We start from the raw sequence: 24,682 nt of genomic DNA on the forward strand, positions 1-24,682 counted from the left end.
GGAAACCATTGAGCCTTTGAGTCTGGCTTACTTCACTTAATGTGATTTTTTTTCCCCAAGTGTTTCAATTTCCTTATGAATGGGATGATGTCGTTCTTTCTGATGGCAGGACAGAATTCCATTGGGTATAAGTACCACATCTTCTTGATCCAATCATCTGCTGAGGGGCATCTGGGCTGGTTCCATATTTTAGCTATGGTAAATAATGCTACAATGAACATCATTGTGCTGGTAGCTTTCGTGTGGCCTTGTTTGTGATCATTTGGATAAATGCCCAGGGATTGATACTCTGATATATGGGAGAAAAAATCTTAGTGTAGTTTTACTTTTTGTGCATTTGTGTGAGCTGTGAAACTAAGGTTTAAAGTCTGGGCCTTTGCTATTTAACTTTATGTGTTTTTAAATAATCTGGATGTCAATCTTTTGTCTGTTGAAGAGCTGATAATGATTTCCTACCAGTCTGTTGGTTGTCTCTAACCCTGTTAGTGATTTCTTTTGAATTACGAAGTCATTTGGTTTGATGCAGTTCTATTTATCCAGTATCATTTCCTGGGATACTAGCAACCTCTTCATAAAGTGAATACTAAAGTATATGAGAGTGACAGATTCATGAGAAAATGGTTAAAATTAACAAATTTCTCTAGCCCCATGTAATTCCAAATTGAAATATTAATGAAAACCTCATTGTGAAAGATAAGATAAAAAATAGGTAAAATGGGAAAAATAAAATAGACAGGTTTAAGCTTAATATTCTTAAATCATTTAATAAAAAACTCTTGAAGAATATCATCTGTGAAGAAATATTCAATATCTTAAATAAAAAATTCAGCCTAAATCATAGTCCACAAATAAGAAATACTGATGCAACTTAGTAATTGAAAGCCAAACTTAAATTGCAAAATGATTACATCCAATAATAAACAAAAAATAATTAAATAGAATATAATGGGAGTAAAGATTGACATAACAATTCAGTAGACTGAATCGCTCACAATCCATGAATTACTGCCTATCTAAAGTGCAAAATTTGATATATCTTTGGCCCAACATTTTTCAAAGAAATAAGGTTTGTGCAAAACATCAATATAAGAGTTTTCATTATAACGTATAAATTTGCAGTAGATTTCTATGAACTTACGATCAACCATAAGGTGAAATTTTGTTTCTTCCATAAAATTAGATTTACATTTAGCTAATTAAAAATGATGAATGTTGGTATTTGTGTATAATTTAACATAGAGATGTTTCTGGAAAGACATGTTTTGTGAAATATTTTTTTCTGATGTTATTCATTTTAATATTCTGTCCTTGGAATAATTTGGAGTTGGAGTCCAAAGCATAAATACTTTGTTTCCACCATTAACCTCACTCTTCTTCTTATAAGAAAGGCCAGTAATACAAATAGGAAACTGTGTCAGCCATCGTATAAGGTAAGATTGTCTTTCAAGACTCCAGACAAATTTTTGTGAATAAACTAGCATGCTGCTGTATAAATTAGTAAAATTTCTCATACTGTTGACAATATTTGTGCTTCTCCTGAATGTAATACATATCACTAAAAAGAGCCAGCATTTTGATTTCCATTTGATTTGAACCCATTCTTTACCAAGGGACTAACTACTATAATTACATGTTTTAAATTATACTAATCCTAATGCTCTTCAGAAATTAAGAGCTGCCTATTTTACTAAGTCTGGAAAACATATAAAACGCCTAGAAAATTGAGAAATTAATATTTATAGATAAGGCTGAATAAAGATAATGTAGCCGCAATTACATTTTTCTGTTTTTAAATTACTTCATGATCTTTAAATAGCTGTTCAAAGTGACAGCATGTCAACAGGTCAGCTTCTGAACACAATACAGTGCATCCTGGTCATTGTCACACTTCAATCGTTCTGCACACCTCTCCCAGCCCCTTTCATTCCTTCACTATGATGCATTTTATTTTATTCCCAAGGTGTAGTATAGACTTCAGGCTATTCCTGCACACATCTCGCTGACTTGAGTCCCGCGTGGTGTTGGGTGGCTCTAAAGTGTGAAGCTCACACAACAGAACCACACGAGCACACTGGAAAACTTCCCCCAGCTACTGTGCTCTATTCACAAGCTGCCCAGGCAGACAGCCAAAACCTTTCTTCCCACGCGGCTTTGTTCCACACACACTTTGTACATTTTTCCTTTTCATTTGAGGTCACGGCGGTCACCTTCATTGTTACTTTTATTTTTCTAACATTTGACTTCGATTTTTTTCCCCCTTTCACATTTTCTCTTTCTCCTTCTGCTGCCATTGGGCCAGCTTTCCTATTGAAAAGTTTGAATAGCGTTGCAGAGGCAAGGAGAGAACATGGCTGGGACCTCACCACTTGTCAGTTAACTCCCAGGGCGCCTCTGCTCTGCAGCCATTATTGATTGGTTTCCTCATTCCTGCCTCACTGGAGCTCAGGGTGAAGAGGTCTGACTTCCAGGGACACTGATGTCTCAAGTACATTTAGTCTCCTCCCTCCAGAATGATCATCTTACATTTGGGAATGCCACCCGACAAACACGACCATGTCATATGGGGCAGCGTGTTAGAAATAGACGTGACTGACATGCCTGTGTCACACCCACCAACTTCTCTCCATCTGTTTGATAGACACTGGAGGAAATAGAACCTGCGCTGCAAAAGACAGCAGCCTTGTTTCCTATACCATACGAGCACTATTTTGATGGGTCTAATATTACAACGCTATCAAAGCGTAAATGTAATCCATGCTTTCCTTTGGTGAAATTGTACTTCTGTAATATCATGTTGGCATTACTCATTATTTCAGGATGAGACAGTAGTTTATAGTTTAACACAGCATTCAAATAAATTAATCTAAGCTTGCTTTAAATAAGTGCATAAGCACCCAGGGAAACTAATTTATCTGAGGGATTACATCTATATCTATCTATCCATCTATCTATATCTACCTGTGTGTATTCCATTGTAATATATATGTATTCCATTATAATTTATTCTATGATTCCATGTACACAAAGTGTCACAGGAAAGCTTAGTGGTTTTTTTTCTAGCTCTGTGAAGCCCAAATTGCTACATAACAAACCTATCCATAATTAGTATAGTTGTGAGCTTGAGCATGGATATATACTGATTACCAGCCATTTGTCTACAAAAATTTCCCTGTGCTCCTTTGATTTGGACTAGTTGATATGCCTAAGGACACTTAACATGAGATATAACCTCTTACTTTTTTATGTGCACAATGAATTTTAGTTAAGAGCAGATGCAGTGATAGGCAATCCACACCTGTGTGGAACTCGCTCGTGTAGTGCAATCGAAAGAGCCGCTCTGCTTACTTCTCCTACAGTGTCCTTGCTCTCCTCTGGGCATCTCTGTCTTCTTCTCCATCCATGGATGTTGGACTGGGCTTGGAGCCGCATTTGCTCATGAGACTTTTGACCTTCGTGATTCACTTCTTTCTCTTCTGCTCAGAAATGCCCTCACTGATGGTACACCACTGACATTCAAACAAAACTAAACATTCTTCCATTGAATGTATGTAACCCATGTTCTATATCCAATCATTTACTGAGGAACCATTAGGTAGTTTTTCAGGTCTTGGCTGTTATATATAGTGGCATAATGTTTCTGGAAGCTTAGCTATGTCTTTTGACATTGTTTTCAACTCATTTGAATGTACAACCAAAAGTGGACTGGCAGATTGTATGGTAATACCATTTTCACATTTTAGAAGCACATCCATACCACCATCCATAAAAGCTTTGTCAATATTTGTTTTCCTCAGGGGCGTACAAGGACCCAAATTTCTTCCCATGTTGGCTAATCTCATCGTCTTTTAAAAATTAGTAGTCACCCCATTGTGTTTAAAAACCCTCTAGAATAAATATTGTTTCATTTGGACATTGCTTGCCTATTAAACACATAGCTATATCTTCAACAAATGGTGCTGGCAGAACTGGCTAAGCACCTACAGACAACTAAAGTTGGATCCTTCTTTGTCATCCTGCAGCAGGATTAACTCCAAATGGATCAAAGACCTCGAGGTAAAAGCAGACACACTGAAAACTTCACAAGAAGGAAAAGGAGATACACTAGGTCTCCTTGGCACAGGTCAACATTTTCTTAATAAGGACCAAGAAACACAACAAGTTAGAAAAAGGCTGGATAAGTGGGACTGCATTCAACTGCAGAGCTTCTGTATGGCAAAGGACATAGCTAACAAATTAACTAGAAAGCCTACAGAGTGGGAGATCTCCACCAACCATACAATGGACAAAGACTTCATATCTAAAATATGAACAGCTCAAAAAATTGAATCACTACAGAACTAATCTCCAAAGAAACAACCATCCCATTAAAAGATGGGCCAAAGACTTAAAGAGAGTCTTCTCTGAAGAAGAAATAAGAATGGCCTATAGACACATGAAGAAATGCTCGACATGTCTGCCCATAAAAGAAATGCAAATCAAAACAACTCTAAGATTCCACCCCACTCCAGTTAGAATGGCCAGGATCAAGAAATCTAATAACAACAGATGCTGGAGGGGATGTGGCCAGGAGGGATCACTACTACACTCTTGGTGGGAGTGCAAACTCGTTCAACCACTATGGAAAGCAGTGTGGCAGTTCCTCAAAAGGCTAAACATAGAGCTCCCCTATGACCCAGCAATTCCACTACTTGGCATTTACCCAATCGTCCAGAAACAAGGACATACTAAATCCACTAGCACAACGATGTTCATTGCAGCACTATTTACCATAGCAAAGATATGGAACCAACCCAGATGTCCCTCAGTTGATGCGTGTGTCAACAAGATGTGATGTTTATACACAATGGAATTCTATGCTGCTGTCAGAAAGAACGACATTGCCCCATTTGTAAGGAAATGGAAAGACAGAAAAAAATCATATTAAGTGAAGTAAGCCAGATTCAAAGGAACATAGGCTCCATGGTTTCCCTAATTTGTCATAATCAGTAGAAACCTTGGGCTCTCTTAGCAGAGATTTACAATAAAACAAAACCTAGATACATAAGGCCATATAGTATGCTGCTAAATGAAAGGACCTCCAGGATATAGAATCAAAAGCCATGTAATGAGTGATTGTTGTCCTTAATGTAGTATGTTATTTCTCATCTCTTTTGCTGTCCCTTGGCTATCTTGTATTGTTACAGTATTTTACCTTGTTATTTGATACGTTGCATATATGCGTATTTGGTTATTTGAAATAGGTAAGGGGGGAAAACAAGATGAGGGCGGGGGTAGGGGAAGGGAAATTGGGACCAAGACATGAGAAAGGGTATCAATGTTTGTGAAGTAATGCACCTTCTATCTGGTGAATATACTATAACCCTTCTATTAATTACAATAAAATATATGGAAAAATAAATATATGGCTATAATAAATTTATCTAGTAAGTCATTTTTCTCTCATTATTTTAACAATGTTGAATCTTTGTATATTTGTTTGGTTTTAGGATTTTGGTATTTTTCTTTAATCCATACTGAAACATGGATATTTTTGTAAATTTTTTGTATTATGTTGTTCCATGTAGCAAAACCTGCCTTTAAATTGTGACACATTTCTTTTAAATTGAATCCTGGAGTTTTTCTCTTTAAGTGTGTTGTTTAAAGGGATTTCTTGTTTAAATAAAAGTCTTACTCATGAATTTATGCATTAATGAACATCAACTCTGTAAAAACTCTTCTGAATAAAACCCAGAAACAACAATAATAGGTGAAGGGGATATTTTATCACTCTTCTTATGAGGTCAGCAATGTCCTAACACCAAAGCCACTTTAACAATGAAATAATGACATGAAAACCATGCAAGTCCTTATGAATCGAGAAGCAAGCTCCTCCACAAAGCTCTGCAGAAGTGAGTCTGCCAGCATGCAAGAAGGTTGCATTCCGAGCTAAATATGCTTCAGGGCAGAAAGGCAAGAGTGGATCAGCATACAAAAATGAACATGATGAGCCACATAAATGGAGCCTTTCCACAAAAATGGTCCCTGTGTTTAAAGCAAGTGAACAGTTGACAAGATCTAGCACGTTCTCCCGATTAAAGTGTAAGGATGAAAGGGAGCATCTTCACCCAGACACAGGGCGCTTAGGAAGAATTCACAGCTAATGCTGGGCTCAGAGATGAAAGAAGACCTTAATCCTTCACCCCGGCAACCGTCACAAGAAACTCCACTTTTTAACCACTTACGTTTAACCTGCCCTTAAGAGGCCTAACAGAGAAATTACAACCAATGGATAAAAATTATTGATAATTTTACCAACTAGAAATACATATGCTTACTTGAATGACACTAGAGGTAATAGAATAAACACAATTACAGAATATCAGAAAAACACAGCAGTCTACTTAGTTCTCCACAGTAGCAATAGTTAATCTGAAACAGGAGTAAACAAAGCATTTTCTTTGTAATACCGTCGGTGGGAATAAAACGGGATTAAATTTAACTAAGGAGGCAAAAGACTGCTGCATAGAAAACTGCAAAACTTTGCTAAAGAAAATCAGAAGAGATTTAAGAGAAACAGACAGGTCTCTTTGTTCTGAGATTGCATGGATACTCTTTACTAGACAGTATTTCATGAAATGATTTACAGATACTATGTAATTGTACCAAAATGTTCATCTTTTTATTTTTATAATTAAAAAAACATGGATTTTTAATTCATAAGGACTTTCAAGGGCATGGTAGACTAAAAAATATTACTGAGGAGGCAAAGTTGGAGGAATTGAAATATTTTGCTTTAAATCTTACTGAGTGTTTGCGTTGAATGGAAACATTGCAGCCACAACACAAAGACAGACAGGGGGGCTAATAAAAGAGACACAATTCTAAAAAGAAAGCCATGTACCTGTGGTTATGTGTTTTTTTTAATTTCAAGTTTTTGTTTTCATTCTCAGAAATAGTAGCACAAAAGAATTGCTACTTCACAAAGAAGTTTATGAATACGATGCATCTTCATCAGTATGAGCCCTTTGACCATTCTCATCCAGCCCTCCCCTAGCTACGTGTTCCCCAACTCCTCTTCTTTTTGCAGGATGTGCATTGGGTTCTTGACTAAATTCTGTTTTCTCCTATTTGTTTGTCCACCTTCTGCCTTGGCCTTCCACCCATTTTGCTACCCACTTCCTGGAAATTATTTTGTTGAACCCAGACCTTGCCTTTCTCAGGAATTACACTGTTTGAGTGTGCAGTGAATCCACTTTTTTTTCAGTTAGTAAATTTGTACACACTTGCTTATCACCCAGTATATTCACTTATGAGTTTGTAAGTTAAATCTAACTTGCACATGTAAGGAAAAACATGTCCTTTGTCTCTGGGAGCCAGTTGATATTTGACAAGTTTCAAAGATTTTTTTTTTATTAAAGAAAGAATGCATCTGCAAGAAAAGGCCCTGAGCAACAAAATCTCTTTAGGCAAATGCATTATTTGAATCCCTGACTATAGAATATACAAATGTAACTCAAAACATGTCCACTCCCTAAGGACCAGTACACAAACGCTATCATGTTTAGATGGAAATATCGGGAATATCTTCAGGGCTTTGGGTTTTAGGTAGGGTATTTTGAATATTATGCTAAAAACACCAACAACAAATGAACAATAAGTAAATTGGCTTAATGAAAATAAGAATGCTTGAGCAGGAAAGGGTATCATGAAGTAAGGAAAGTCATTTTTTTAAGGATGTAGTACTAGACTATTTCTTGGAGTTGAGAGAATTTGCTTATGATACGTTGAAATATGTGTCTGAATTCAGAAACTGACAGTTGCAACTTATCTTTATAACCATGAGTAGAATTAATTGTATAATGAAATTACAATTATTATTGCAATCCTTTTCATGTTTAGTTTCAATTAAAAGATATAGTTAACATATTTATGGGTGTGGTATGCCCGTATTGTATATGTCTTTCTGGATATAAGTACCAATGACTAAATGATGTTCTTTCAATAAACCTCAGAAAGCCAATACCACCAGTATTCAGAAAGTTTAGTCAAGGGATATGCTTTGTCATTTCAAAAGTATTTATTTAGTGAAACTTTACATCCATTTACAATAATGTTTTCCCAATGGAGTTGAGCAGAGAAGTGCTAATCTTTATTCATAAGGCCAATAAATTTGCTCAAAGAGCACATCTGCTAAAGGGTAAAATGACTATGACCAAGATGAATGTTGGCTTTCTTTAGCTTTCTCATGACAGCTATTTTAAAAGGTTTAGGTTATTTATTTTTGGCTCATTGATAAAGCTTATGGTTTGGCAGATGAAAAGCCAGCAAAATGCTTTCAGCACTGATTTTTATAATTGTGTCCTCTAATGTATATGCATGTATAACACATGTGTGCACACACACATACACTAATATTTGTACACAGAAACGTATATACGTGTATAAAACTTCATCTTCACAAAGACAACATTTAAAATTTTATGTTACGTCTATGTGGATGAAATGATTTTTCCTTTGGGAAAGGAACTCAGGTATTCAAGCCAAATATAGTTTATATTGCTTTACTTTATTAGTAATATATTTGGTAATTTATTTCCTAGTTTTATGTCATTCTGTTGTGAAGTGCATCATTCTGTCTATTCATCAAGAAAAGTAGACTTCTGTTTTACTTCTAACAAGCCAACGGAGACCAGAAAAGTTAGAATATTCAAATTAAAGCAGTGTATTTGTGAGTTGGTTCTAGGAAGGTACAGGGGATCATTTGCCATTTTACAGTGCCTGATATAATAATTTTCATTTTATTCTTTTTAACACACCGTTTGTGATGTTGCTGCTTAAGTCACAGCAAGGCATTATAATGTGTGTGTGTGTGTGTGTGTGTGTGTGTGTGTGTGTGTGTGTGTGTGCATGCCAGTCCTGGAGCTTGAACGCGGGGCATAGGTATTGTTCCTCAGCTTTTACGCTCGAGGCTAGCAGTCTACCAACTCAGTCACAGTTCTACTGTCGCATCATAAATTTTATCCAACTATGGCCGCATCAACATCTAACTTCCTTTTCTTATTCTCATTAGGTAGGATAAAATCTTGTTTTCTTGGGGAAATACTTGTCCAGTTCTTTAGTGTTGTAGCAGAAGTCATTTATATGTCCCTTCAGTGCCTGAGATCCCATGCACACAGGGAAGGTAGTGGGAAAGGTGTCCCCTCCATGCAGAAACGTTGCCTTTGAGTTTCACTGCACAGGCCTTCCTGTGGCCTGCACTGCGAGCCCTCCGTGCGTCATTCAGGCCACTGAGGGAAGAAGGCACAGCACTGACTTGATTTAGAAAATAGAGCAAGAATGAACCCTTCCCAGTACAATATTTGAAGCCTGATGATGCATTTCAAGACAGATAAGTTACCAATGAATGTGATGAGAAATCCTTAACAAATGTTATCACTTAAATGCAGCCATCCATGCAGATAGAGGCGCCTATAATGAGGATGCAGTGGGGCCGAGCAGGAATACACATTTGTTCTCCTGTCCAGAAATTAGACAGTCGCCACACTAACTGAATGAAACAGTGTCACCACTAGATGCCAACGAGTGCTTTTGCAAAAATTCAATATTTGTTCATGAATAAAATCTCACCGAGAACTTGAAATTGCTTTCTTCCAACAAGGGCCCCATAATTTTTCCTCTAGACACAGAAAGAAATAAAAGATGTCCAACTTTATTATTTATCTGCAGCATTGAACTGTCGGAACAAGAGAGCACAAAGCAACAAACATGTAAATGGCCATAAGATGGGACTGAAGTGCCTTTGTACTTAATGATTGAAAATGTTTAATTCTAAAATATACAGAAAACTACTGCTCAGTTTAATAAGAGGGGTTGTCAAAGTTATAGTATAAAACATAGCATACATAAATGATTGCCATATATTACTGTATAAATTTAAAATGATGCTAATATGAACATTCTACAAATTATCAAACCTCAATAACTATTGGGCAATTAACGAAACAAAAGTCATTCATTAATTATTTACTGAATAAGCATTGTTGTAAGCCAGTTTAGAGAATGACTTTGAATTTCTAGCATGAGAATAGGTTACAACACAATATGCTTAATTCATATGATTATTTCCCTTGCCTTGAATTCATGCTATTTTCATCGACTACAATGAATTTAGAATTTCTTTTTATGTTTTCTATCATCTTTTTCTTCTTCCACTTTGTAATTCTTCCTCTTTTACCATTCATTGATAGAAGTAATTCCCTCTTATACATTGGAGGTGTCTAGTTACAATATGTGCTTCACTAAGTCAAGATTCACAGAGGATGACGAAAATCAAAGATGTGAAATTGTCCAGATTTGAAATGAGTGGCTTCTCCAGAGGATGGGGAAGCCAAGCTGGCCGGCAGGGGAAGCAAGCATGAATCCCCAGCCCTTCGAAGGCTGGATTCATGGTCTCCCATGCTACCTCAACAGCAGGCTTCCTAAACATGATACATATCTTGCAATATTCTATACACAGAAAGTCAAATATATAAGCAACAAATGCCACAAAACCGGAGCCTTAACTGGAAAAATCATGACATGGGAAGGTTGTGTGATTTCATGATCTCTAGGGTTGTTTTCCTCAGATTGTAGTGCTGACTGCGGTGCTCACACTTCAGACTTCAGATATGGACATGCTAAAACTTCCTTTCCTGAATAAGACGTCAGTTTGGATTTAATGATTCTCTCCAAGGGCTGGGGGAAATGCAGTTTAGTGCCAGCATGCTGTTTAGCAAATAGAAGGAGGCCCTGGGGTTGAATCTCAGCACTACAAAGTGTGAAACAAAGTAAAAACAAAACGTCCACAATGGCAGAGTTTAAAATATAAAGTCACGATTTATGAGGGGATCATTACTTATATCTAAGTTTTTTGGACAATTTAAAGAGTGACTGTAAAGATAGAGGCACTTTTTATCGGGAACAGTCATGCAATCCTTTTTCCTTTATATTGTCAATACTGAAATCCTCGCTGGGGATCTGAGTAAGAACTGAGGCAAGAGTTTCATCTTCCATAGAACCATTGGGCATTTCATATCGAACTACAATTTCACCTCGAATTAAAATACCTACTCATTTGCAATACTCAGCAACATTGACAGACTGTAGAACGTTATCAACATTCGTCTTTTGCCTTCGGTTCAATTTATTCAGAACTGAAGTAAATCATGAAAATATTTTGTTTTCCTTCATGCTAACATAGTCTTAGCTGTATGTTTGCTTTATTAATTTATAAACTATGAATATCTTCTGCAGTTTTAATAGTCTTGAGGGGGATTGTTCGTACTCTCCCCTAACTAAGTTTGCATTTATTTACTCTGTGTTCTTGTCTGGATGGAAATCTAATAAGAAATTGAACACAAAATAATCTGTTGGGGAGCAAGCTGCCGATCCTCCTTTCGGCGGATGAAGCGCTATGGAGACCTAATTAGAGTTGTTCGTTACACCCTAAGTTAGGATGTGCTGAGTCTACCTGGAGCTCCTACCACCTGCCTAACGGGGACCTGCTGCTGTTTTAATGGGGAGGACAGGCTCCCAGGAAGGAAAAACTGCATGCAGCCAAGCACTGTGAGTGGAAACCCGTTTGAAAACAGCAGATGCTGCCTTCGTGTTGGCCGGTGGCCGCTGGTGGAGGAGAGGCCGAAGGCGCAGGGAGTGGGGCGCAAGCCGAAGGCGCAGGGAGTGGGGCGCAGGCCGGAGGCGCAGGGAGTGGGGTGCAGGCAGGAGGCGCAGGGAGTGGGGCGCAGGCAGGAGGCGCAGGGAGTGGGGCTGGAACCCAGGCTTGGCAGAGACAGTGGGCACAAATCCTACACTTGCAGAGGACCCAACACCTCTGCTCCTGAGTCACCCGTACTGACATGCTCCCTGCATCACCACTGTTCCAAATAACCAAGATACCTCCTCAACCGCTGTGTGCCACGACGAGCGCATGGCATGCGGGGTTGACCACACTGTGAGGGACAGACGCGGTGCAGTGTGTGCCAGGCAGAAGACAAATACATAAATCCTGCCATCTGTGAGAGCACAGCTGGAACCAGAGATCATCAGGTTAAACATAGCCTTGATACATCCTAAGTATATAAGAACTTACACTATATTGGGTTACATAGGTAATGTACAGTAATATGTGTATTTAATGTCAGGTGCAGTTACAGATGATTATGAATATTAATAGTGTATAAAGTTATATAGAGTTGATTTCATTGAGGTTGGAATATAATACAGGCTAGCAATGATCTGTAGAAAGTATCAAAGAAGGGACAACCTAGGTAAGGTTAATCACTGGCTTCTCAGTTGTAGTTAGGATGAACAATCTTGCCAGGCTCTTATTTATTTATTTATTATTGTAATGTATAGAGCAGTTACAGTCACATTCGCCAGATAACAGCTGCATTATTTCTCAAAGACTGATACTCCTTCTCATATTTTTGTCTCCATTTCCCTTCCCCCATCACTTCCAAATTTTGTTTCCCCCTCTTCCCTTTCCTATTTCAAAAAAACAAATACATGTATATGCAATATGCCAGGTAACAAAGTCAAATACTGTAACAATATGAGATTAACCAGTGGGCAACAAAAGAGAAGAGAAATAACATAGTACAGTAAGAACAACAATCACTCAAGATAAAGCTCTTGTTTCCACGTCCTGGAGGTCCTTCCATTTAGCCTCATCCTACATGACCTTATGTATCTAGGTTTCGGGCTATTGTAATCCTCTCCTAGGAGAGTCCTATATGTTTACTACTTATTACAAATGAGGGAAACCATTGTCTTGCTAGGGTCTTAAAGGCCACTGATAGCAAGGTAACACTGCATATCTTTCAAAGGCAGATGGAAACATGTGATACGTTTCAACATGAAGAAATGCTCAATGAGTCAAGACTTAAGTATGTTGAGCCTCACTTGAACATTTCAAAATGCATCCATTCGTTGATGTGTTACACAGAAGTAAGCCTGTGTGAAGGTTACCTCTCCCAGTAGCCTTTGATTTGAATGGATCAGGAAGGACAGAATGCGTTTTCTAACACCACAGAGTTCAGCGCTGCAACTGCAAACCTGTGCCACAATTTTGATGAGCACTCTCTTCCTTCCATCCTCCCATACCACCCCAGTTAGGTTTTAATTAAAATTCTCCGGTAACGGTGATGTGCAGAGGGATTACAGTTATTTTTGAGATAAGGTTTCTCTTTTTGCCTGGTCTGCCTTGTGCCCTGTTCACTCCACACTTACTTTACACATTCACTTTACACACGAGCTGGCAGGCAGGTGTTTGCCTCCATGACCAATATTTGTCATCAATGTGGTCTCGAAATCCTTTTCCTTCACTGCCTCCGAGCCATAGTGCACTGACTTCCAAGGAACCAGCATTAGATGTGTGAGCAACCCATATCCTCTCTTTATATAGCTTTTGATGATAATAATTCTAATAAAGTCTAATTTGTATCTCTTCAGGGAATTCTAACTTAAGTAATAGGTGAGCTGCTTCTCGGATCCAGTTTCCTTCCTTTCCTATAGCTTCTGATATTTCATAGAGAAATGTATTTCCATATCAGATCAAATAAAAACCATTATTATGAACTAAGATTCTGTACATACTTGAAAGCTATTGAATAGTATAGTGATACGTCTAACTATTCAACAGCCTTCAAGTTCCAAAATTAAAAGTTTCTGGGATCTCAAGCATGAAACATACAAATGACACTTAAATTTTCATTGCAGAGAGGTTGGACAGACACTGCCAAAAAATCTGCACAGTGTCATAACAAGCTAATGAAGCTGGAATCTAGAGCCAGGGAAGACCCAGGGGCTAACCCGTGCACATGCCACTTCAAGCCTCTCTTGACCTTAGAATTTTAGAGACAGTGTCTGGCAATGCAACAGAGACCTGCCACCAAATTCCCCCCTGGGGTCCTTGCACCAGTGCCTCCTGAGTGCTTGTATTACCAACCCATGTCACCACACAAGGATTGAAAGTGTTATTTTCAGAAGGACCCCTTCAGACCTCCATCTCCCATCCGTCCACAATTGAGCAGAAGTATTGGATTAACTCCCTGACAATATTTTTAAGTTTATCACCTGATTCCAGTTTCCATAATATTTTTGTATTCTACTTTCTTTTGTTGCCCATAGGCATAAATGTGAAATGTACACCTAGCAGTGCCAAATGGGTTTTGTGAGCGTTGTGTTGTTTTACACATAGTCATGAGCTCATGCAAACACAATCTCAATGATGACTGCATTTATCTTCATATATTGTTGTTCATGCAATTATTGGGGGGAAACATGTCTGCATAAATTATTGTAACATTTTGTGCATGTCTTTCTGAAGTCTTCACGTCTACTTCTTAACTATCTTTTCAGTCTTTCTGGGAGAAGGTAAATATTCTCTTTGTTCTAGGAGCTGTCAATGTGAGGATAAATACTTGCACTGCAGGCTTTTGAGCATAAAAGAATGAAGTCTTAGCTGTGTATGAAAGCAGTGACATTTTCTATTACTTCAAAAAGAAGCCACCGAGCCCCTGTGACTTTAAGGGCCACCTTGGGTTGTAGAACTGAAGGATTAAATGCGATAAATGTATCAATTACCCTGCAGCACAGTAAAACTCTACATGGAGTAAAATACTAGGTAATTTATATTCACAATGACAAATCAGATATATATATATATATATGAAAATTGCAGAATTGAGAGGAAAGTGTCATATAAAAACTGACCATAAAAATGATTCTTCAGTATTTTTTAATCTTTGAAATAATGGTTTTCATGTCTTAGATCTCATAGACTTCACAGTTTGGAACTTTCTAGCTGTTGAATAGATAAAGGAAAATAAATAAATACAGTGAAGAGCAACCTGGAAACTTATGTTTTTCTCCCAAGGAAAAATATAAGTTTTTGACAAGTGAGTACTTGGTGAAGACTAACAAGAAGAAAACAATATTAACTAGCATGTTCTGGTGATTGGAAGAGAAAAAGAGTTCAGTGTTTTTACAAGTTGAATTCGTTATCTTTCTCAAGGTTATTTGTTAATTAGAAATTATTTTTCTGGCTATGTTAATGGTGTTGCAAAATATCAGAGGCTATTAATGAAAAAAATTCAAGCATACAAGATATTTACACACTCACGTGACTACTCATAACTCTAAAAAGAGATTCTCATTGAAGCATGTGTATTGAGAGACTGGTAATTCCATATCATAATCAACATGAGCAAATTTCATGAAATTCTTCAGTTTTGAACAAGCCAAAAGAATTGTTTAAAGTTGCCAAAGAATATCATGTTGAAAGAAGAATCTCAAGATCAATTAAATGTAACAGGCTTCCTTTTGCTTCTCACTCAGACTACACTGAAGGTTGAGAGAGTCAGTGAGCTCCACTCCTGCTCTAGGGACTGGCTTTTATCTCCTGACAAAGGAAGTAGAGAAATAGGTTGATTGGCCATATGCAGACATTTGTTATATCTGGACAAAGTGTGATGATGTGTTTGATTATTTGTATGGGGTTAGGGGACGGACCCTGGTTGTGTAAACAATGAACTGGCTGGCTGGCTGTGATTGCACAGCATTCTCCTCACTTTACATGCTATTTAGAAGAAAGTTTCCCAATTCTAGTTTACTTGGCTAAGAGTTTTGAATGCACAAACAACCACAGGCTAATGATCTGTGTATTTTGTTATGACATATATTTTATTAATTACAGAAGGGTCTTTCAACTACATGGAGCATGGCTATCTGGGCATCTTAATGCATGGAAAGTGATTGTCTACATTTACAGGGGACAAAGTTCACCCAGGCAGAGACTTTGCTAGAAGTAGAAATTATTCTAATATGGAAATGCCATATTCTACTTGATATTTAAAATTAATAAGGACTACAGAAGCTTAGAATGTTGAATAAATTTAGATCTCAGATATCTTCTCTTTTACACATTTTATGCATAAGATAACTATTACTATTTACCAAATTCTAAAAAAAATTAGTTTTTCAATGATTAATTTGACACAGCTCAATAAATAGAAGTATGCCTGAAAGGTGTATTAGCATCATTTTTCTCCTTTCTGGAGGGCAGATGGCTGCCTTCTTTGCTGCCAGTGGGGGCCCTCAGATTTCATGCCACCATTTGACAGGACAGTGCTCTGCATTTGGCTTCACACTTTCCACGTGTGTCTGGGTGGCTGTGACAAGGGAGGTGTAGCTGAACTGGAACCTATTGTGGCTGTGTTCATCCTGGGATGCCCACAACATCCAACTGGATGGAAACTGGGTTTCTGACCCCACGGTGCAGTAATAAAGCAGACACCACGAATGGGTGTTGTATTCCAGGATCTGTTATTTTTATTTCTGGTTCATTAATCAAATGAGTAGAATATCTATCAAATAAAGACAGATGTTAGCATCTTACTGCCCATAATCTATAGTCCCCTGAAACTTGCATGAAAATACAGATAAAGCCATGCAAATTCATTTTATAGGAGAGTTAAGAACATTAAACTAGGAGTGCACTCACCATGCCTGACAGGACAGCACCTACGTTTGCTAAAAGAATTGATCACAGACAATAAACTCAATACATCATTTTTCAATTATTCAATCATATTCTGTGAAAATGTCATTTTGGTGTAAATATGTATTTTAACCCTTTCCTATAATCCTAAGGTAACCTGCTTCAGAAAATTCACTAATGTACCATTTAACATTTTCTGTTTAAATGTCTGGTGGTTTTTGGATTGTTTTTGATTTAAGATTTAGTTTAATACTGACTTGATCATACACATGTGGAGGAGCCAATCTGTTTATTATTGACGTATCACTTTCAGGTTTCCACTGTGCACTTTTCCTTTTCATAAAATATGGCATTGATTTTCATTACATTAAAGCAGCAATTGTACATTTCATCACCTTTCAATTTCCTCTTCTTCTAATGTCATTTCCTAGAGTCTTAATTCCAAAATACAACGTATGAAGGTTCATCTTAATAACAGTATTCTGATTTACTGAGTGTATTGATCTGCTTCCATCTTTAGGCTTGTTGAAGAGCAGTTGTCACTAAAGGAATCTCTGCCCCACACAGTTCACAGTGTTTTCCTTTAAAAATCCCAGAAGCTGCATGCTTGACCAATGTGAAATTCCGGTGAAATATAGTTACCAGAAGTTGAAGATAGGGTAGAAATAAATCATGGACAGGAAAGATATGGAGAAGAAAGAATGAGTAAAATTGAAGAGAGCATCCATAAACCTTGAAATGAACTCCAAGTGGCCTAATATGCATGCAAATATACTCCCCAAAGGCTTCTCGGATGCACAGCATAAGATTAGCAGGCAACGTTTTTCTCCAAATGTGATGAAACTACACACCAGAAATGCCTGTGAGAGCCACGAGTCCACGCCGAAGAAACACAAAGCAAACGATAGCAAGTCACCACATAATCGAACCAATCAAAACCTGTGCTTAAAATGAAAAAACAAACATTTTGAATTGTCCAAAGTGGTGAGAGTCATGAAGAGTAGCAAAGCCAGATATGACAGCAGAGTTATTACTGAGGGAGAAATGGGGTGGTACCAGCTGAAAAGATGCTGACACAGAATTCTACATCCATAAATCATTTCTGCCAGCAGCAAAGAAGGCTTTTCCACAATACACGCATGCACATTCATGCACATACATGGACATACATGAACATACGTGCACATGCATGCATATTCACACAGGCACACACACATGCTTTGAAAATTAGCCACAGTGGGCATGCATTGTGTAAATTGCTCAGGAGTTTTTTTTATATTTTATTTTATTTTTATTGTAATTAGTAAAAGGGTTACATGATATTTGCCAGATAGAAGGTGCATTAATTCACATACATTGATACCCTTTTACATATCTTGGTACCCGTTTCCCTCCCCCCCCCACACCCCCCACCCGTCTTGGTTTTCCCCCCTTCCCTATCAAATTTCAAATATCCAAATACAAATAAATTCAATATATCAGATAACAAAGTGAGATACTATACCAATATGGGATAACCAAGGGACAGCAAAGGAGATGAGAGACAACATAGTACATTAAGGACAACAATCATTCATTATATGGCTTTTGTTTCAATATCCTGGAGGTCCTTTCAATTAGCTTCACATTATATGGCCTTATGTATCAAGATTTTGCTCTATTGCAAATCTCTGCTAGTAGAGCCCAAGGTTTCTACTGATTATGATGAATGAGGGAAACCATTGAGCCTAAGTTCCTTTGAGTCTGGCTTACTTCACTTAATATGATTTTTTCTAAGTCTTTCCATTTCCTAACAAATGGGGCGATGTCATTCTTTCTGACAGCAGCATAGAATTCCATTGTGTACAAATACCACAACTTGTTGATCCACTCATCAACTGAGGGACATCTAGGTTGGTTCCATATCTTTGCTATGGTGAATAGTGCTGCAATGAACATTGTTGTGCTAGTGGGTTTAGTATGTCCTTTTTTCTGGGTGGTTGGGTAAATGCCAAGTAGTGGAATTGCTGGGTCATAGGGGAGTTCTATGTTTAGCCTTTTGAGGCTCTGCCACACTGCTTTCCATAGTGGTTGAACAAGTTTGCACTCCCACCAACAGTGTAGTAGTGATCCCTCCTGGCCACATCCCCTCCAGCATCTGTTGTCATTCGTTTTCCTGATCCTGGCCATTCTAGCTGGAGTGAGGTGGAATCTTAGAGTTGTTTTGATTTGCATTTCTTTTATGACCAGAGATGTTGAGCATTTCTTCATGTGTCTATAGGCCATTTTTGTTTCTTCTGAAGACCAATGGAATAGAACTGAGGACCCAGATATTAAACCACAGACCTATGGCCACCTAATCTTTGACAAGGGAGCCAAAAAAATAGAATGGAAGAAAGACAGCCTCTTCAACAAGTTGTGCTGGCAGAACTGGTTAAGCACCTGCAGAAAACTAAAGCTGGATCCTTCTTTGTCACCTTGCACTAGAATTAACTCCAAATGGATCAAAGACCTGGAGGTAAAAGCTGACACGCTGAAAACTCTACAGGAAGGAATAGGAGATACACTAGGCCTCCTTGGCAAAGGTCGAAACTTTCTTAATAAAGACCAAGAATCACAACAAATCAGAGAAAGGCTGGATAAGTGGGACTGCATTAAACTGCAGAGCTTTTGTATGGCAAAGGACATAGCTAGTAAACTAATCAGGAAGCCTACAGAGTGGGAGAAGATCTTCACCAACCAAACAACGGACAAAGGCCTCATATCTAAAATATATCAACAACTCAAAAAATTGAATCACTCCAAAACTAACCTCCAAAGTAACAACCATCCCATTAAAAAATGGGCCAAAGACTTGCTCAGGAGTTTTGCAGGAGGAAGCAGTGACTCAGATTTGGAAATTAGAAAGTCCAGCATAAAGAGAGACACAAGGGTCATGACAGAATCACCACTACCAGAAAATCATTTCATCGTCTTTGAGGCAGTTTTGACAGCTTACATACAAATGATAATAAAAGATTACAGAATGTATGGCACTCCCCCCAAACAGATATAAAAGATAATGTTGGGAAATCCATATCAACAAAACTAATTTTCAAATCAATATATTCTGTTATAGTTTGCTTCTTTGAAAACCCATGAATTAATGAATTTATGGATCCCTAATCGACATATACTATCAATTATAGATATTTATGTGTTACTAGGCCATTTCGGTTTGTGCATATGTTGTCGAATTAATCATTTGAGCTAATAAATATATGCATCCATTATGAACTTTAATATTATTGACTGTTCATGGACTATGGACTATTATACAGGTAATACTGTGATCTACTTATGTATGGTCATGGGATTGACTACCATTTGTGTGTGGCTATTAATTATAGAATCAAATGATAAAATATTCATGACAAAAATGATCAATGAGCAGCCAGCAGTTTGGTCTAGTGGTAGAGTGCTTGCCTACAATGCACGAAGACCCAGGTTTAATTCCTTGGTACCACATACATAGAAAAAGCCAGAATTGATGCTGTGGCTCAAGTGGCCAACCACGAGCCTCGAGAAAGCCCAAGGACAGTGCTTAGGCCCTTAGTTCAAGTCTCTGAACTGCCAAAAAAGAATGATAAATGACAAACTGCTAATGAGTAATTTCTGGATACTGAACCTTCAGTAAATACAATTTTTTATTATATTCCATCCATATGATATACAGATTCAAGGAGGATAAACAATTTCCTCACATATTAGGATATTAAGAATAAACATAGGATTAAACTTTGTGTTTATGCAACTCCTAATCTTATACTGCTTAAGGTACAAGGATATCCTAGCTTATTATTAAATTCTAACGTAAGCAAAGCACTCGTGCTGTTCAAACGGACTCCAACAGAAATGGCATATTTTCTAAGAAAAGTTGGGGAAAGGCTTTAAAGGAGTAATAGTATTTGAGACAAATCTTGAAGATCATAAAATTTTGATGTGAAAAAAACGAGCTAAAGAGCAGTCTAAGAAGCCGACAGAGCCTTCAGAGCTGCGCACCTGCCTGAGACACGAAATGCATTACAGAAACGAGAGGCTGCTAAGTAATGTTCCTGCAGAGAATCGTCTCCATAATGCATTCTAGGAAATAAATTGGGGACATTTTCTTGATGACCTTAATTGTCAGAAAAAAAACAAAAAAAGAAAGAAAATTGTACTTTCTACAGGAGGCAATGCAGAGATTACAGTCTTTAGAACAAGCCAAAAGGAACCTGTGATTTCTGTACCCGTTCTGTGTCAGTATATTCCTTTGGGTTTCCCTCAGAGACAGAGCCCAGAATGAAGGTGATGCAAAGATGATTTTGGAGGTGGCCAGGAGGGAAGTGGGGAGGCAGAAAAACCAGAATAACGATGTCTTACTTTGCTACATGTAGCAGTAGCCTGCCTTCCCTACAGATTGCCAGCAGACCCAGATCATGCTGTGAGGACCTGGGCGTCATCACTGAACCCCGACATTCTCAGCCTGGTGGCTGACACTTAACCGCAGATGCTGGCTGCAGCCAAGTGGCACAGCTCCCATCCTGGAGGAAGGACTCTCCTGACACACAAGACTGGGCCCAAGGGCTGGGAATGTGGCTTAGCGGCCATGCATACCGTTTTGCTGCTTGACAGGAGTTACAGTTTTCCGCTTTGAATGCTTTCATCTTGTGAGGGTTTGCGGGGATATGTGCCTGATCTAAGTGCAGAAGAACCTGCAATGTGGTATTTGTTACACTGTCTGCTTCACATTACTTGCTCAGTATCCATGGAATAACAGCTGCCTCTTCTAGGGTGATGGGTGCCAGGCTGACCAATCGGTCACTATTAATAAGGATGAAAACTGTAATTCAAACCTTCTAGTGTGTTAAGTTGGCAGTGTCACATTGCAGGTTTTAAATGTAATCAGTGCAGCTCTATTAGGCCACTCAGTAGGTAGACTAGTCACAATTAAATGCAAAGGAATCATTCAATTAAGTTTTCCTTGTTTGATCTCAATTCATATTCACTTTAGGCTATTGCTTTGCAAGCTCTTTGTCCTATGCATCTATATTAATATCGCTCTGCCCTTTGTAAGACTCAATTAAATTTCAGTATCCTGTTTTATTTAGTTTGTCTAACGTTTATTATTGCTATTATTAAGTATAGAACAGTTACCATTCCCTAAGATATGTTATGAGTACAACATTTCTAGACAAAGTCACCCCTTCTTTCATTCGCTCACATTTTCTCTTCCCTTCCTGGGGCTGAAGCTTGATCTCAGGGCCTTGTGCTAGCTCAGCGTTATTTGGTAATGGCTGGCGCTCCACCACATGAGCAAATATCTAGCCTGTTTTTTTTGCTTGTTCATTGTAGATGTCATGGTGCGGGCTGATTTCAAACTTCAATCCCCAGACTCCCGAGGAGCTAAAATTGCAGCCACGAGTCCCAGCACCCAGGTAGTTTTTATTTATTTATTTTTTTGTTTGTTTTTTTTTGTATTATTTTTTTATTGTATTTAATAAAAGGGTAACATGATATTTGCCAGATAGATGGTGCATTAATTCACATACATTGATACCCTTCCACATGTCTTGGTCCCTTTGCCCTCCCCCCCCACCCCCCTCTTGGTTTTCCCCCCCCTTCCCTGCCCAGGTAGTTTTTATAGCTTTAGACCACTGACATTGTTGAAATCTGAGTCCTGCAAATGCCATTGCAAGTGGCATGGAAGTGAAGTTCTATTGGAGAGGTGTCACAGCATTCTCTCCTCTCTCCCGATCCTTCTGCATCACTGACTTCTACGAGAGGACTGCAGGTAGCCTTCACTTCATTTTGCCCCTATGTGGATTTTTGTTAATGGTCTTAGGAAGTTCCAATGACAGTGTCCTGGTGTTTACCTCCAGTAAAGTGCTGTTTCCAATACGATAAGTTTGCCGTAAAGGCTACAGGAAGCACTCAGTGAGGTGAATGGTAGAACTGCTGAGAGGCTATTTTCAGCCCTTCTCCAGTCTGGTGTACCATCCTGGCACTTACAATCTTTCATACACTCACCGAATCAGAATTACAGCAGAATTCATGTACCTAGTGGGATAATTACTTTCCCATCACATGTATACTTTCCATATTACAGTATTTATAATGAAATTATCTTTGATGGTATCTTTGGTGGTATCCTATATAAAATCCCAAATTGTGGATTTTACTGCAATTCTCTCTGAATACATTGGAGTCTCATAACAAACACATAATGTGAAACAAAGCAAACACTGAGCAATATCTAGCTCTAGGAAAAAAGTGATTGCAGGTTACCAACACACCAATTTATTTGGTGCAGCTTAGAATAGACCCAATAAAGAAAACCTTCAGACATAGAAAGGCACACATATGCTCCTGTGGAGACTTTCTGGGTAGAACTGGTGGGAGACATTCATGCACTGACACTCGAAGCCAGCATGCCTCGTCACCTCCAGCTCGGAAAGCCTTGACCACCATATGTGTAGGGAATCCATTTGGTTAAAAGATCATGTCCACATACAATGGCACATTTCTACATACAATGACACATCCCACTGTGGCTCTAGAAACTTCCACCAACATCTGGTACACTGGTGAGAAATGCTATAAGATGGAATTCTCATTTTCTGGATTGGGAAATCATACAAATCCATTCCAATACCATTAGCTCATTGGTGGTGGGATCAAATTCTTCTTTCAGGAAGAAATTTCTTTTCGGGAAGAATAAATGAGGAAATTGCCCTGTGATTTCTGAACGTGTCTGGCAGACTCTCAGACATACTGAAGATAGCTAGACTTTGACCTTTGGTGAGGAATGTTAATCCTGGTCCCAGGGGGCCTTGTCTCATGCTACACCACGTGGCTCAAGAAAATCTCACTTTTTTCACTTTTTTTCACTCCAAATCGAAACAATTCTCTTTAGATCCATTTTAAATTATAAACATGATAACTTTTTCTATCAGGCCTTTCTTCATCCAATTCATGGGAAGAAAATACTATGACAGTAAGATCACACTATGAACATTTTATTACATGTGCATCTGACAGTCATTAAACAATAACATTAAAAATCTAAGAGTAATTTTGAACCCCCAAATTTTAATTTCCCTGCACAACTCAGTTGATGCTGAGTGATTCCCAGTCAGTTACATATTATTACAAGTTGCATTTAAGTCGTCAGGTGATCCATAAAAAGTTTTCCTGCCCTAAATTTTGTTAAAATCTCCTGCCCCCAAAAAGTGAATGGTGCCAGAAAGTAGAGTCGAAGTATGGTAATACTTCCAAAGCCAAACAGACATATAGTGAGCTTAATTTAAATGATGAAGTGCGCATTTTAGATTTGTTGAAAGATGATGTCATATATATACACATTTGTATCAAATGTATTACATTAGGTATTACATTATTTATGTTAGAAATATAGAACATACACATTTTCTTCCCTCTTCATCTAATATTGTATGTAAATATTAAATATACAGGAAGAATAAGGTCAGAAAGAGCACAAAGATAGAGCCAAAATGTATATCAATGTACTGTGTGTGTGTGTGTGTGAGAGAGAGAGCCTGTACATTTACACACAATATGGGGGTGGGAACTTTGAGCCACGTGCTTTAATTTGGCTGACTTCTTTATGACTGGCACTCGACCACTGGGCCCTGCCACAAAGCCTGCATTTTGCTATTTAATTGCCAGTGGAGTCTTGCTGACTTCTCTGCCCATCCTGCTCTTCAACCACAGTCGTCTAATCTCGGCCTCCTGCAGAGCTAGGGTTGCATAGCCTCTGTGTCCATACTATTTCACCTTTAGGATTCTCAAACATTGTCCAACTTTTAGTATCTAAGATGCTAAGGTTGTAATATAATGTTCATGAAACTATTAGCAAGTTTTGCTTGATACTTTCTACTCTTTTAGAAAAAACATCTATCCATCTTTACATCGAATAACAATCCTCGATAGCTAAGCTCAGCGGAGGTTCTGCAAAATCACGAACAAACTCAAACAAAAGTCAGATTTCCACTACCCCCCTCCCCCCAAAACAAACACTGAAGTCAGTGAGAAGAGCAATTCCCAGTGGACTTGTTTCAGGATGCTTCTCCACAAGACCATTAATTATTTTACAGGCGGAGGAAATGTATTGGCAACTAACTCTTCCAGGAATGTTATGTAAGTTGG

The sequence above is a fragment of the Megascapheus bottae genome, chromosome 19 (assembly GCF_031878675.1).
Source record: "Megascapheus bottae isolate mThoBot1 chromosome 19, mThoBot2.hap1, whole genome shotgun sequence".
Lineage (NCBI taxonomy): Eukaryota > Metazoa > Chordata > Mammalia > Rodentia > Geomyidae > Megascapheus > Megascapheus bottae.